Source organism: Asparagus officinalis, chromosome 3 (assembly GCF_001876935.1).
Source record: "Asparagus officinalis chromosome 3, Aspof.V1, whole genome shotgun sequence".
Lineage (NCBI taxonomy): Eukaryota > Viridiplantae > Streptophyta > Magnoliopsida > Asparagales > Asparagaceae > Asparagus > Asparagus officinalis.
In genome coordinates, this window is record NC_033796.1 from 83954930 (window position 1) to 83969240 (window position 14311).

The following is a 14311-nucleotide window of genomic DNA, read 5'->3' on the forward strand; positions in this document are numbered from 1 at the left end:
CAGTTAACAGATACCTCAATGGAAAAGGCCAAAATATCGGCAGTACATCAACCGGCGCACGCACATCAAGCAATAAGAAAATTCCAAAGAAATATTCCAAGTTCAACAACTACTACTTGCAGTAAAATTCATGATATTTATAGTCATTAAACATGCTCAAACATATTTTAAACTTGTCAGGTCAATAAGCAACTCAGCATAAGAAAAATATGAGTAACAAAACTGCCCGCTCAAGCCATCCACATTATCAGTGTTTTTTGGAAACATTCCAGAAAAATGAAAAGATAACATCACTATATCTAAGCACCAACGATCTCTTGTTGCTCCCCTTCCATAGGAGTGTCCTCGGCAGGCCTGTCCACCCTAGCACCAATATCCTCCTTGCTATAGTCACCATGGACCTAAACAAGCAAGGTATATGAAAATTATTAAAATTCATTTCACAAATAAGTCGAATCTAAAATTATGAAAATTCATTTCAAAAATAACTCAAATCTTTTAATTTCTTTCTTACCTCCATAAGTTTGCCAAGATCAAACTTGGGTGCCTTCAGGATTTTAACTTTGCGGATAAACACGTTCTGCAGAGGGTAAATACTGTTGGGAATTTAACGCCTAAACCCCTAATGCAACAGAAACGCAGAATAGAGAACAGTACACCAAGTTTTAACGAGGTTCGGCAACTGCCTACATCCTCGGGAGCCACACAGATAATTTCTTATTAATCAAACAAGAAATTACAATTGAAGAGCAAATCCCTAAACTGGGATTTCTCAGATGAACACTGTAGCAACAGTGTTAATGATTAAAGGGAATAAACCCTTTCTATTTATCACTTGAGAATAAGTGAATGTCCACAATAAAACCCCACTTCTCTTTTCTCTCTCTCTCTCCTTAAATACCCCCTCAACCACCGTTGAAAAAGCTGGGGATTAATTAGAAAATCACTGCTGTGATTTTAGGGCTTTAGAACGCTGCTGCGTTGATTTCTCCCGCCGCCAGAGAGAATGTCAGGGAGGAGAAGTTTTTTTAGCTCATAAAACCCTAGGGCATCGGGGGTTTAAATAGGCGGGATTTGGACAGGCTGGCGACAGCCTGTCACATACTCAGCTTCTGTAGTGGATAGGGTAACGATCTTCTGTACCTGTGACATCCAACTAACAGCTGTAGTTCCAACGGTGAATACATAGCCGGTGGTACTTCTTCTGTGATCAACTTCACCGCCGAAGTCTGCATCTACGTACCCTTGCACTTCTACCTCTCCTTTACCAAAGTGCAAACACTTCTGTGTGGTGCCTCGTAGATATCTCAGAATCCACTTGACCGCTTCCCAATGAGCTTTTCCTGGATTCGACATAAACCGGCTGACCACTCCCACTGCATGGCCAATGTCTGGTCTCGTACAGACCATTGCGTACATCAAGCTTCCGATAGCTGAGGCGTAAGGAACCTGAGCCATACTCTCTTTCTCTTCTTCTGACTGAGGAGACTGATCCTTCGACAGACGAAAATGGCTAGCCAAGGGTGTGCTCACAGGCTTGGCGTCGTCCATGTTGAATCTTTGCAAAACACGGTTGATGTACTCCATCTGAGACAACCGTAAGAACCCTTTCTTCTTGTCTCTCGTGATTTGCATTCCGAGGATCTTCTTCGCTGGACCCAAGTCCTTCATGTCAAACTCTTTTGACAGCTGCTGCTTCAAACTCTTGATATCCTCCATATCTGCTCCTGCAACCAACATATCATCAACATACAGCAGTAGGATGATATAGCTGGACTGATATCTTTTGAAGTAGCAACAGTGGTCGGCGTTGCACTTCTGGAAACCTTCCTTGTGCATGAAGCCGTCAAACTTTTTATACCACTGCCTTGGGGCTTGTTTCAGGCCATACAAGCTCTTCTTGAGTCTGCACACCAGGTTCTTCTTCTTTTCTTCTGAGAAACCCTCTGGCTGGTGCATGTATATCTCCTCTTCTAGATCTCCGTGAAGAAACACCGTTTTCACGTCTAACTGTTCGAGATGAAGATCTTCAATTGCTACAATACTCATCACGGTCCTGATAGTATTTAGCTTCACCACGGGAGCGAAAATGTCGGTGTAGTCAATTCCTTCCTTCTGCTGGAAACCTTTGACAACTAGCCGGGCCTTATATCTTCTGGAACCATTCTGCTCCTCTTTCACCCGGTACACCCATTTGTTGTGGAGTGCCTTCTTACCCGTGGGCAACTCAGCTAGTTCCCACGTCTGGTTTGATATGAGAGACTTCATCTCATCTTTCATTGCAAGCTCCCACTTGCTCGCATCTCCACACTGACAAGCTTCTTTAAAGCTTTCATGCTCCCCACCATCTGTCAACAACAGATAGTTCATATATCTCCTGTTGGGTACAGGAGGACGAGAAGATCTTCTTAATATCGGAGCTGGTGCGTCGGGCTCCTGTGCACCATCTTGTCCAACAGGCTCTTCTTGCTGAGGACCCTCTGCATTGGGTTCTTCCGAGAGGTTACTCGGGACATCATCTGCATCTACAAATATTGACTCGCTCTCTGAGTTATTTGTCTTGTGCATGTCCTTGTACATCACCTTCTCGTTGAATATCACATCTCTGCTCCTGATCACCTTCTTGTTTTCGTTGTCCCAAATGCGGTAGCCGAACTCATCTTCACCATAGCCGATGAATGTGCATTTCTTTGACTTGGGATCAAGCTTATTCCTGCCTTGATCACTAATATGCACGTAAGCTACACAACCGAAAACTTTTAGATGTGAGAGTTTTACCTCCTTTCCGCACCATACCTCCTCTGGTATTCTGTGCTCCAATGGAACCGATGGACCTCGGTTGATCAAGTAAGCTGCTGTGTTGACCGCTTCTGCCCAGAACTGCTTCGGTAGGCCTGACTGTACCCGAATGCTTCTGGCTCTCTCTGTCAACGTTCGGTTCATCCGCTCAGCTACACCATTTTGCTGAGGCGTGCCGGGCACGGTTCTCTCCATTCTGATCCCGTGCTCATAGCAGAACTTCTTGAATCCAGTATCTTCATACTCACCTCCATTGTCGATCCTGAGCTTCTTTATTCTCAGATCGGTCTCATTCTTGACCATAGCTTTCCATCTCCTGAAAGCTTCAAATACTTCTGACTTATGCTTCAGAAAGTAGACCCACACTTTCCGAGAGTGATCATCGATAAAAGTCACGAAGTAGTGTTTTCCACCAATGGACGCGGTGGTTGTTGGTCCCCAAACATCTGAGTGAACGAGCTCTAGCTTCTCTTTCCTGGGGGTTCTGCCACTTATCTGAAAGCTGACTCTCTTCTGCTTTTCAAGTATGCATTCTTCACACATATCCATCTCCACTGACTGTAGTCCTGGGAGTTTTCCCTTTGTGTGCATGATTTTCATCCCCTTTTCACTCATATGACCGAGTCTCTGGTGCCACAGCTTTGAAGTCTCATTGCCTGCTGCAACTGAGATCAAACAACGTGCACCTGCTGTCATATACAGGGTACCAGTCTTCTTGCCTCGGGCAATCGTCATTGCGCCCTTTGAGATCTTCCAATCATCTCCATGGAAGGTCGTGGTATATCCTTCGCCAGCCAACTGGCCTACGGATATTAAATTCTTTCTCAGGTCGGGAATATGCCTGACATCCTTCAGCTCCCATACTGACCCGTTCAACTTAATTTTCACCACGCCTTTGCCCACTATAGCACACGGTTGATCATCACCAAGATATACGTATCCAAGTTTTCCGGGGGTATACTTCTCGAAGAATTCTTTCTGAGAAGTAGCGTGGAACGACGCTCCTGAATCTAACACCCAAGATTCCTCCTTGCTCTCCAAAGAGCATATCAATGCGTCGTCTCCTCCTGAAGTGGATGTGACATTCACCTCTGCCTTTGCCTCCTTCTCTTTCTGTGCACTCTTGCACTGATTCTTGTAATGCCCGGTCTTTCCACAATTCCAACACTCGATAGCCTTCGAGCTGTTGCTTGGATTCCTTGATTTGGACCTCCTGTCCTTTGATCTACCTCTGTAGTTTGATTTTCCTCGTCCGTTTCCTCTGGTTGAATTTCTACCTCTTGACTCTGTATGCAATACTGAAGAGGTTGTAGCTTCACCCGTTTCTCTCCGTCGGATCTCCTCACTGAGAACCAAATCACGAACGTCGTCGAACTTCAACTTACTGTTTCCCGACGAGCTACTCACAGCTGTGACTGTAGCGTTCCAACTCTCTGGTAGGGAAGACAACAATATCAACGCCCGAACTTCTTCATCAAACTCAATCTCAACTGAACTCAATTGGGTTGTAACCGTATTAAGTTCATTGAGGTGTTGTGCTACTGACGCGCCTTCCGCCATTTTCAGATTGAATAACCGCCGCATCAAATGAACTTTGTTCGCGGCTGATGGCTTCTCATACATGTTTGAGAGTGCTGCCATAAGACCTGCCGTGGTCTTCTCCTTCGCTATGTTGAACGCAACATTGCGAGTCAACGTCAATCTGATAACTCCGAGGGCTTGTCTATCTAGAAGGTTCCACTCATCTGCCTTCATGGAATCTGGCTTCTTCCCCGATAGTGGTTGATACAGATTTTTCTGATACAGATAATCCTCTATCTGCATTTTCCAGAATCCGAAATCTGTTCCATCAAATTTCTCAAGTCTCATTTTTGCCTCATCTGTGGCCATGGCTCCCACTTGAATCTGACTTGTTCTAGATCGTTTCACGCTCTGATACCAGTTGTTGGGAATTTAACGCTGAAACCCCTAATGCAACGGAAACGCAGAATAGAGAACAATACACCAAGTTTAACGAGGTTCGGCAACTGCCTACGTCCTCGGGAGCCACACAGATAATTTCTTATTAATCAAACAAGAAATTACAATTGAAGAGCAAATCCCTAAACTGGGATTTCTCAGATGAACACTGTAGCAACAGTGTTAATGATTAAAGGGAATAAACCCTTTCTATTTATCACTTGAGAATAAGTGAATGTCCACAATAAAACCCCACTTCTCTTTTCTCTCTCTCTCTCCTTAAATACCCCCTCAACCACCGTTGAAAAAGCTGGGGATTAATTAGAAAATCACTGCTGTGATTTTAGGGCTTTAGAACGCTGCTGCGTTGATTTCTCCCGCCGCCAGAGAGAATGTCGGGGAGGAGAAGTTTTTTCAGCTCATAAAACCCTAGGGCATCGGGGGTTTAAATAGGCGGGATTTGGACAGGCTGGCGACAGCCTGTCGCCAGCGATCCGCTCGGACGCGGAGGTGGGAGGCAGACGCGATGGTCGGAGTCGACAAATGCCGAGGGTCGCGTTCTTCGTGCTTGAGCAACGCGAGGGTCGGAAGCCTGAAGGTCGCGTCTGCCCCCAAGCGAGGGTCGCGTTCGTCGTGGCCGAGGGTCGCGTTCTTCGATCGAGGGTCGCGTCTTCTCCGAGCTCGTCGGAGCTCCTCGTCGCCGGTGGAGGTTGGTTTCCACCCCCAATTCTAACAAATACCCGAAGTTGCTTTCTCAATTTCCTTCCCAATTGACTCAGGAATGAACTTTGCAACCAACTCTTTCAGGTCACAGGATGAAGCTTGATTTAACATTATCTCCCTCATCTTGCGACGAATCTGGTAAAGAAAGAAACAGGTTAAACAATGAACCATAGATAGAAAAACTGTTGGAAGCCATTGGCAGTAAAAGTAAGAATATTGCCTGTCTGATCTGGCTCGACTGGGCATAGCAAGTGCGCTTCACCTGGTTTGGGCGTCTCTTCGTGAACGCAATGCAGAACATCCTCAACGTGTCGTTGTCAGTGGTTTTCACATCAACATGAGCCTCGATCAATGTCTGCCACTTCCTTACTAGCGACCTAAGCTTGTCGGTAGTAAAGTCCATACCCTAGAAAGAATAATGTAATACAAGTGTCATCAAGAGATTATTAAATATAAGTTAAATATGGGGTACTCTGATATATACTTACCCAGAAATTGGTAAGGACATTCTTTCCTTGAATGTCCTCTGCGCGAAGGCGGATCTTTCTGTAAGCCTGATCCTCATCAGTCTGGAGATCTGCAAGAGATACTTCGAACACCCTATGCTTGAGACCCTCTGAAGCAATCTAAAGGACAGAGACAATATTTTACTACAAGAAGTAAAGATACAAGCAAGTGGACTGCAGTAGGGGCGATACCACAATCTCATAATTCAAAACAATCAATAAAAAGTCTGACAATGACTGCATAAAGATATACAATCAATGAACTAGACGGCTTCATCAGTGAAGAAAAATCATTGCTCCAGAAACAGATACTAAGCAAAGGAACACCTTAGCACATAAAAAAAGAAAAAAAAACTCGTGCAGAAAGCGTATTTGATTGATTAATAATTTAAAAGCAACAATAGAACTATATGTAACACCATGATGTAAAGACAACAGATCAAGGATACCATCACACCAAGGTTAATATGTTAAGCACTTGGTTTCTTTCATGAAAGCGAGTGAACAGAAATTTCTTGATGCATGTATAATTCAATAGAGGATGGACACTAACTAGTCCTAACTAGTCAACTGTCATTGATGACATGGGACATCAGATGTGCACACATAATATATGCGCATCAAGCTCATTAGACGAGTCAAATGAAATGCATGAATAGACAGTTACAAATGCAGTTCAGAGAAGTGAAGAACCAGATAGAAGAGGGCTGGGTGCAAATTGAATTGTGGAAGTGAATATAATCAATAGATAGAAAAGGAAGAGAATTATTTGAATCCAAACATTAGTGAGACTAATGCAAATTGCAAAATAAAAATTTGATTGAATACCAATAGAGTTTGCAGCATAATATTAGAGGTGATGGGCTGAGCCCAAACACATTAATCGGAAAAAAATTATACATTTATAAATAAAACAACAAAGGAAAGCAAGGATCATGTTATTAATGAAAAGAAATCACAGCTTTATCAGCAAGATTTTATTTTTTGTTTGAGAAAGGACTCCTTGAATTTGGGAATATTTTCAACTTTATTGTTTATTGCATTGTAAAATTGAGTAAATAAGAAATAAAAATTGCAGTACTTTGGCATTCAACTGAGACCAGTCTTCCAATACATCTGAACAAGTGAGCAAAAGGAGCAAACGCCCAACCACTAATCCTAACATTTCATATACAGTACAAATTCCTGTGGGTTAATACCATGGACACAAGCTGAGAAAGCATCAAATTAGTAGTAACATAGCAACAATTATGATACTTAAAAAGTCAAGCTTGTAGTATCAACCTTCTACAAACCTTCTGAGCTCTAATATTATGACATCAAGAACTGGATGATCTTAAACTGAAAATCGGCCCAAATTTTTGGGTTTATTTTAGCCAATCTAACCGAAAAATTGAAGTTTACATTAAACTTGATTTTGAGTTTCCCCAAATCTAAGTTCTATTGATATCTGCTACCATCCTCCAAATAGCATACTACAGGGGCAGTAACGGCAGTTATCAAACAAAAGCTTGAAATCAGGCTAAATAAACTTAATTCTACTATGTAGTTGCCTGATAAAAAATAAAATTACTAAAATAAACCAATTAAATCATGATATACTATTTAATCTCTTTCATATGCATTCCCAATAAATTATCTTACTTTTTCTTTATATATTCCCAAGGGAAATTGGTTGGGGCAGGTAACCCCAAAAGTTCAGAACGAAGGCCTTATTGTTGTTGGTGCAACAAACGTCGAGCAAAACCTAAATAAAATACCAAATAATTAATAATTTGTTCTTGAATTAGTAAAAGCAACCATCTCTAGATCAAATTAGTAAAAGCCACTATTGTATTCAGGAACTGATATGAGACAAGGAGCAACAACTTAAGGATATGATTAAAGTATGAGATATCACAAATCACTTATATTCTCTCATATCTCGGATTAACTGCACAACAAGTTGGCAGTCTGCATCAAAGTCTAGGAAATAAAGATCCAAACTCACCCTGGTTCCCTGAGTCCTAGAGACTAGGGTTTTCCCAATGTTCCTCGTATTGAACACTGATGGAGCCTTGATATCATACCAATCCTTCTTTGCAAAAGGATCAACACTGCAACAAATCATTCAAAATACAAAGGATAAAAAATCACCTTTCGCAAAATCAAATCTCAGAATTATCTTAGGCTCTGTTTGGGAACTTGAATTTGGGCCCTGGATTTGAAATTCAGTGTATTTAAAATCCAAATCTCTAGTTTGGGTCTCAAATTAAGCTGAGATTTCAAATCCAATTATTTTAGAGAGGAGAATTTAAGAGCCCAAATACAGGTATTTCAAATCCCATCCTGCCCCTTGGTATTTACCAAATCCCGACTCCTCTCTCCCTCTCTCATTTCTCAGTCCCGCTCCCCGATCCCGACTCCTCCTCTCTCATTTCTCAGGCACGATCCCGATCTCGATCTCAAGTTCTCTCTCAACGCAGGTAACCTCTATCTCTCCTCTCTCCCCTTCTCCTCTCTCGTCGAAACCCTAGATCTGATCTAGGGTTTAGTTCTCCCCCTTTCTCCTCTCTCCCCCCTCGCCTCCCCCAGTTCTGGTAACTGTTTCAATGATCAATCGCTAACCCTAACCCTAACCCTAACCCTAATCGCGCTTACTCTTCAATGCTAAAGTTTTACGTGTTTAGGTCTTGATTAGATTTATTTGCTATTCAGTAGAAAGTTGGGTAACTGAGAAATATTTTTTCAAGTTCAATTATCTTTGTTAATCCCTTAACACCCTCAGGGTTATGATTCTTTGATGTTCTGTTTGAAACTAGCTTTTTTCATTAATTATTTTGCACCGCGATAGTTTTGGTATTTAAAGACTGAATCTTCGTAATGTCGACCCTATGAATATAGAGATTTACTCACTTTGCTAAAAATATGGTCTGAATCATATTGGAATGAGTAAATTGCATGAGATCAGAAAAAGTTTATTCACTAATCACTTTGCAAGAGATTTACTCACTTTGCTAAAGACTGAAACTAGCTCTTTGTTGTTCAAGCAAATAACGCTTGAGATCAGAAAAAGCCTCAATAACAAACAAATCCTTCATCGATAGTCTAAACAATAGTCAGCATTAGCTATATTTTTTTTGAACACTAATCACTTTGTTTGTATTTTGGTCAAGTAAATTGCATGCTTCTGACAGGGTAAAGCTGCTTGATGAAGTCATGCATGTGTGCGTGGTTCAATTATATAACAAGTTTACAGGGGTTAAGCAGAATAGACAAAATTCTTGGGGTTATGTGAGAAACCGGCCAACATTAAGGGTGTTAGGTGAAATTAACCCCAAAGAAAAATCTAATAGCTTATTTGCAAATAGGATGCATGAATGGATTCTAAAGGAAATGAGACCAACTCCAGGAAGTAGGAGATCATGAATTGTATCTGAATCTGATGGATTTTGGTGACTCCTAATAGTTTATTACTCTCACCTAATACTTTTTTACACTTTAAAAAAGGAAACTAAAGAAAATGTTTAGCTTGTACAATACGCGCACATGTCCACACATAACAGCGGACACTTTTAAATTTATCCGTATGATAGATACTTAATGTGTATATTTCATGGATAGCCCCTTCTTTGTTTGCAAGGTCCTTTTAGTTTTATAAGATAGTTGTGATTCTGGTGAATGTATGAGTGTGGTTATGTAGAGTTTGATTTCAAAGATGGTGGTGCTCCTAGAAGCTTATGTGGTTTGTAAGTGTTTGAATATGGTGAATTAAGTTGAATTATTTTGCAGGTTATCTATGACAAACTAACTGGAAAGAGCTGAGGTTTTGGATTTGTGACAATGTCTACTGTTGAGGAGGTTGAGGCAGTTTGCCTACAGTTTAATGGTTATGTAAGTATGTCGATGGAAATGGAACTGTTGTTTTGTTTTCAATGTTTTTTTATGATAAATATATGGAATTCACTATGGTTTTATGTTCTACATGTAATTACAGTAGTAACTACTAAGTAGCTGTTTCCTTGCTCATAGTAAAGTTAAATATATTTTCCATGAAGTATCTAGGTGTAATACCTAAGCAAACACCACTAGTGATTATGATTTGTATTTAATTAATTTCAAAATTTTCTTTGTAGAAACTCAATCCGTAATGGCTTGACCTACTCCATTAAAGTTCTCTTTTGTTAAAAAGATTTTGCCTCATTATTTCTTCGTTCATAGTTTTATGGGTTTTGATTGAGCAAGGTCAATCCAATACTGGACCAAGTAAAATGCTAGCATTTACATAACAATGAAGATATTTCGAATAATGTGCATGTAGTTAAATTTGGGATTTTCAATAGGCGGTACAAGATTGACCTAGTCATAGATATTGGGGTAGTTAGTGTGAGGTGTATACACTTTGAAAATAGGCGGTACAAGATTGACCTAGTCATAGATATTGGGGTAGTTAGTGTGAGGTGTATACACTTTGAATGGTAGTTACATATTTTCAGTAAGCACTGATGTGAGTAGGAGAAATTTAAGGGTTTTATTTTATCTCTTTGATGTAAGGATAAGTTTAAAGAAAGATTCTGTAACAAGCATTGAGAGCACCTTTCATTTATCCTAACAATATTATCACTAACCAAAAATTTAAAGAATCCTAACAAAACCCAACTAACTCATCCATAATCTCTGCACAAATCCTAACTAATCCCTCTCCCCTAATCTCCTCACTAAAGCCCAACTCCCACACACCTTTCCTTTATTTTAACAAACCCTCTGCCACATTCTTTGCTTACGGGAAAAAAAAGAGAAAGAAAAAAAAGAGAAGAAATTAAAGGAGGGAGGGGAGTTTGGCTTTTTAAGGAGAAGAAGCTTTCTTGGTGCTCGTGGTTTCGGCGTTAATTTGGCAAGCATTTCTTATCCAACTCTTTTATTTTTCATGATCGCCTTATTTTTCATAATCAACAAGTGTTCATCTCTTTGCTTGTTTTACAAATTTCAGAAATTTCATTTTTTCTAAATCTATTTCATCCCTTTTATTTGATCTTAATCCATATCCTCAAAGATTTTAAGCTAGTACAACAGACTGTTGCATTGGTTAGATCATATGTAATCGATACATAGGTACAGGTTAGTACGTTATATAAAATAGATTGGTTGATTGCGATCTGTACACAACAGGATATGGTACAGGTATAGCTTACATATATAGTTTATTATCACATATGTTGCATGTATGAAGAGCGTGCCAGTTATTCATACGCAGGTAGGGTATTAGAATTAATATATGTTTACATACAATAATATATGTCAAGTATCAAATGGTGTATCAGTACATAGTAGAACAAATATCTATCATACAGTGTATTTTGATCTTCAAGTATCAAATGGTGTATCAGTACATAGTAGAACAAATATCTATCATACAGTGTATTTTGATCTGACAGGAGCAAGTTGGGTGTGAATGAGTACATAGTAGAACAAATATCTATCATACAGTGTATTTTGATCTGACAGGAGCAAGTTGGGTGTGAATGAAGAGGAGGCATATATCACAATGTTTGATAAGTTCATATTTACTCCGTCGAGGAGAGGCGAGGTCGCAGAGGAAAAAGGAGATCGACGAGAAAAAAACCCCAGTGCGCAGCGATGGGAGGAGGTGTTTGATTTCTTAATTTTGATCGGGTGAGAAGAGGGGTTAGAACACAAAGAACATAATGAAATCTTCCCCTTAGCCTTTTGCAAAATTTTAGCTTAAGCGTGATTCAATCCCAACGCTTTATTTTAAAGCGTTGCCTTAGATGAACATAATGAAATCGTCCCCTTAGCATTTTACAAAATTTTAGCTTAAGTGTGATTCAATCCCAACGCTTTATTTTAAAGTGTTGCCTTAGATTTTCTTCGTGACGGTCAGAACCGTCACAAAACTGTTTCCTTAGGCAGCTAAGGGGATGGTTTTAAACCGCGCCCCAACAACCGTTCCCGTAGACCCATTACGTGGTAGTGAAACTATCATGTTTTGAACCCGGGGCGTGACACTGGGTTATGCATATTTCAACCTTTCTATTTAACTGAAATCTTATTGGTTGCTATGTAGATTCTATTAGTTTAGCTATATGAAAGGATAAAATAAAGTCTATAGTACAGTGATTTTTCCTCTCCAAGAATCACGTTTACATCCGATGCTATAGTTAATAGCTATGATCCAATTATATGTGCAGGTCACATGCTCTTTCACCATTCATTTGCATCTAATGTTGTATTGCATCAACTTAACCTTGAAAAGCCACTGGAGAGCAAAGAACCAAACCAATATATGTTTTAGTAGCTTGTTTCTGACACTATTATTAGTTTGTCGTGCATGAAGATCCTAAGAACTAGACAGTTGTTTCTAAGTAATCCTTTGTGCATGATGTGCTAATTCTTTATTACTCATTTTGTGTCATTCACTTTGGTATGTATTAGGATGACAAAGAAAGGAAAATAAATTGCATCTCAGTTGAGATCACATGTTGTTTGGAATCGTGATATGGACTCAGCTTTAGCTAATCGTGATATGCACACTTATAGTTGTGATTTGCCTTTGTAGTAGATATTATTTCTGTTTTAGAGCGTATTTTGTTTCATGAACTAATTGATGCCAAATTTTTTAATGTAGGATCCAATAAGTTCTCTGAGACATGAGTTGGAAGCATAAGAGAAAAAGGAGGAAAAGACTTTGAAGGATAAATAGACGATTTTTGTTATGATTTCTTTTAGTAGTTTATGATGTGCTAATTTAGCTTGTTATAGAAAATCATGGTTATCTACTACCTATAGTACGTTATGTTTTAAATGAAGACTTATTACGTAGCCTAGAGCTTTTTATGTGGATTGTTTGCTATACTCTTTTGTGTCGTCAAGTCTTTTATCATGACTAATTTTTAAAGTAGTACTCTTGTTATTTTGGAGATTGGAGGTCAATATGGTAGTGGATAAAACCATGAAAAAAAGCTATTATAATGAATATTTTAGACATTATTGTTATTGTTTGTATTCTCTCGTATCGATTCATGAAGGATGAGATGTTTGCATGAGTATTTATAATTGCTATCGAGGTGATCAATTTGGTTTTGCATCACTTCGCAAAGTTTTATTTGTGCGTGACACATCTTTCTTCCTTTTAAAAATGCTTGGGCTAAGTAGCATGGTACTCATATATGTTAACTATATGTATATGTCATAAATTATTCACAGAATAATTCTCCTTATCTCTGAAATCCAAGTTCATGTATAATAAAGTGTATCCAAACATAATATTTCAAATCTTTAATTTCAAATCCTTACATTTTGTAAAGGCATCCAAACAAAAGATTCTATCAAATCATGGATTTCAAATCCTAGATTTAAAATCCTTTGATTTTAAATCAATATTCCAAATTCAAATCTTAGTTCCCAAACGCAGCCTAAGACAAATTTCAGATACAACATGAAAAGACTTACGCTTTCTTCTTCCCTCCCTTCTTACCCTTAGAAATCCTCTTGTTCTTACTGCAAACAAACGCAAATGTGAGAGACCAGAGAAAACAGCAGAGGGCTGATAAGAGCGATGAGATCCTTACCCAACCGCCATGTTTACTGCCTCTGCCTCTCCTGCTGCTGTTTCCTCCCAAAGGCTGGTCTGAGCGTGGAGGAGGCGAGAGCGAGAGTAGAAACCCTAGGATATCGGTACGCCGTTAGTTTTATATAAGGTTCAGCTTCTGTTATCTTTTTAGGGTTTTCTTTATAATCTACTGATCTAACGGTGGATTTTGTTGGAGAAAAAATCACGTGATTTTTATTGTCCGTCTAATTAGGATGTGAGTCGCCGAGTGATGGACTCTAGCTCCAGTTTGGGCCCAATGTATATGTAAGCCTATTTTTGTCAATTTCAAAATCAGACCGGCGTTGGACTAGATTTTGCTTACACTTTTTTTCCTTCCTCGCCTAGCTACTCTTCATGATTTTTAATTTATACATAAATTATTTTTAAAATATTTTTTATTACATTCAATCATCTGAGCCCTACTTTTCGATCATATTGTTTTAGATTTGATCTCACCTAAATTCAATTAACAATAACATCGCTCGTATTGGACACCTAATTATTATAAGAAAATGAGAAAAAACAAACTTAACTTAAAAGTAACGTCAAGTGATTGATTGCAACAAAAAATACTTAAAAAATAGTTTATGTATAAATTGAAAACAGAAAGTGATTTTTATTGAATGACCCTATTTTAAAGGTGGTTTTATGGGAAAAAAATGTTTTTGCTTAATTAGGCTAGAATTGCCCACATAGGGATTATGGTCCCCCCAAAAATGCTATTTTAAGTGCT

At 39.2% G+C, this 14311-nt stretch overlaps 1 long non-coding RNA gene and 1 pseudogene across 1 annotated transcript; one reads left to right on the forward strand and one right to left on the reverse strand.

The window, feature by feature from the left end:
* LOC109834408 lies at positions 286-13585 on the reverse strand (annotated as a pseudogene).
* LOC109834409 lies at positions 8316-12897 on the forward strand. Its single transcript, XR_002245563.1, has 3 exons — positions 8316-8452; positions 9759-9860; positions 12613-12897. It is a non-coding gene; the product is annotated as an uncharacterized LOC109834409 (long non-coding RNA).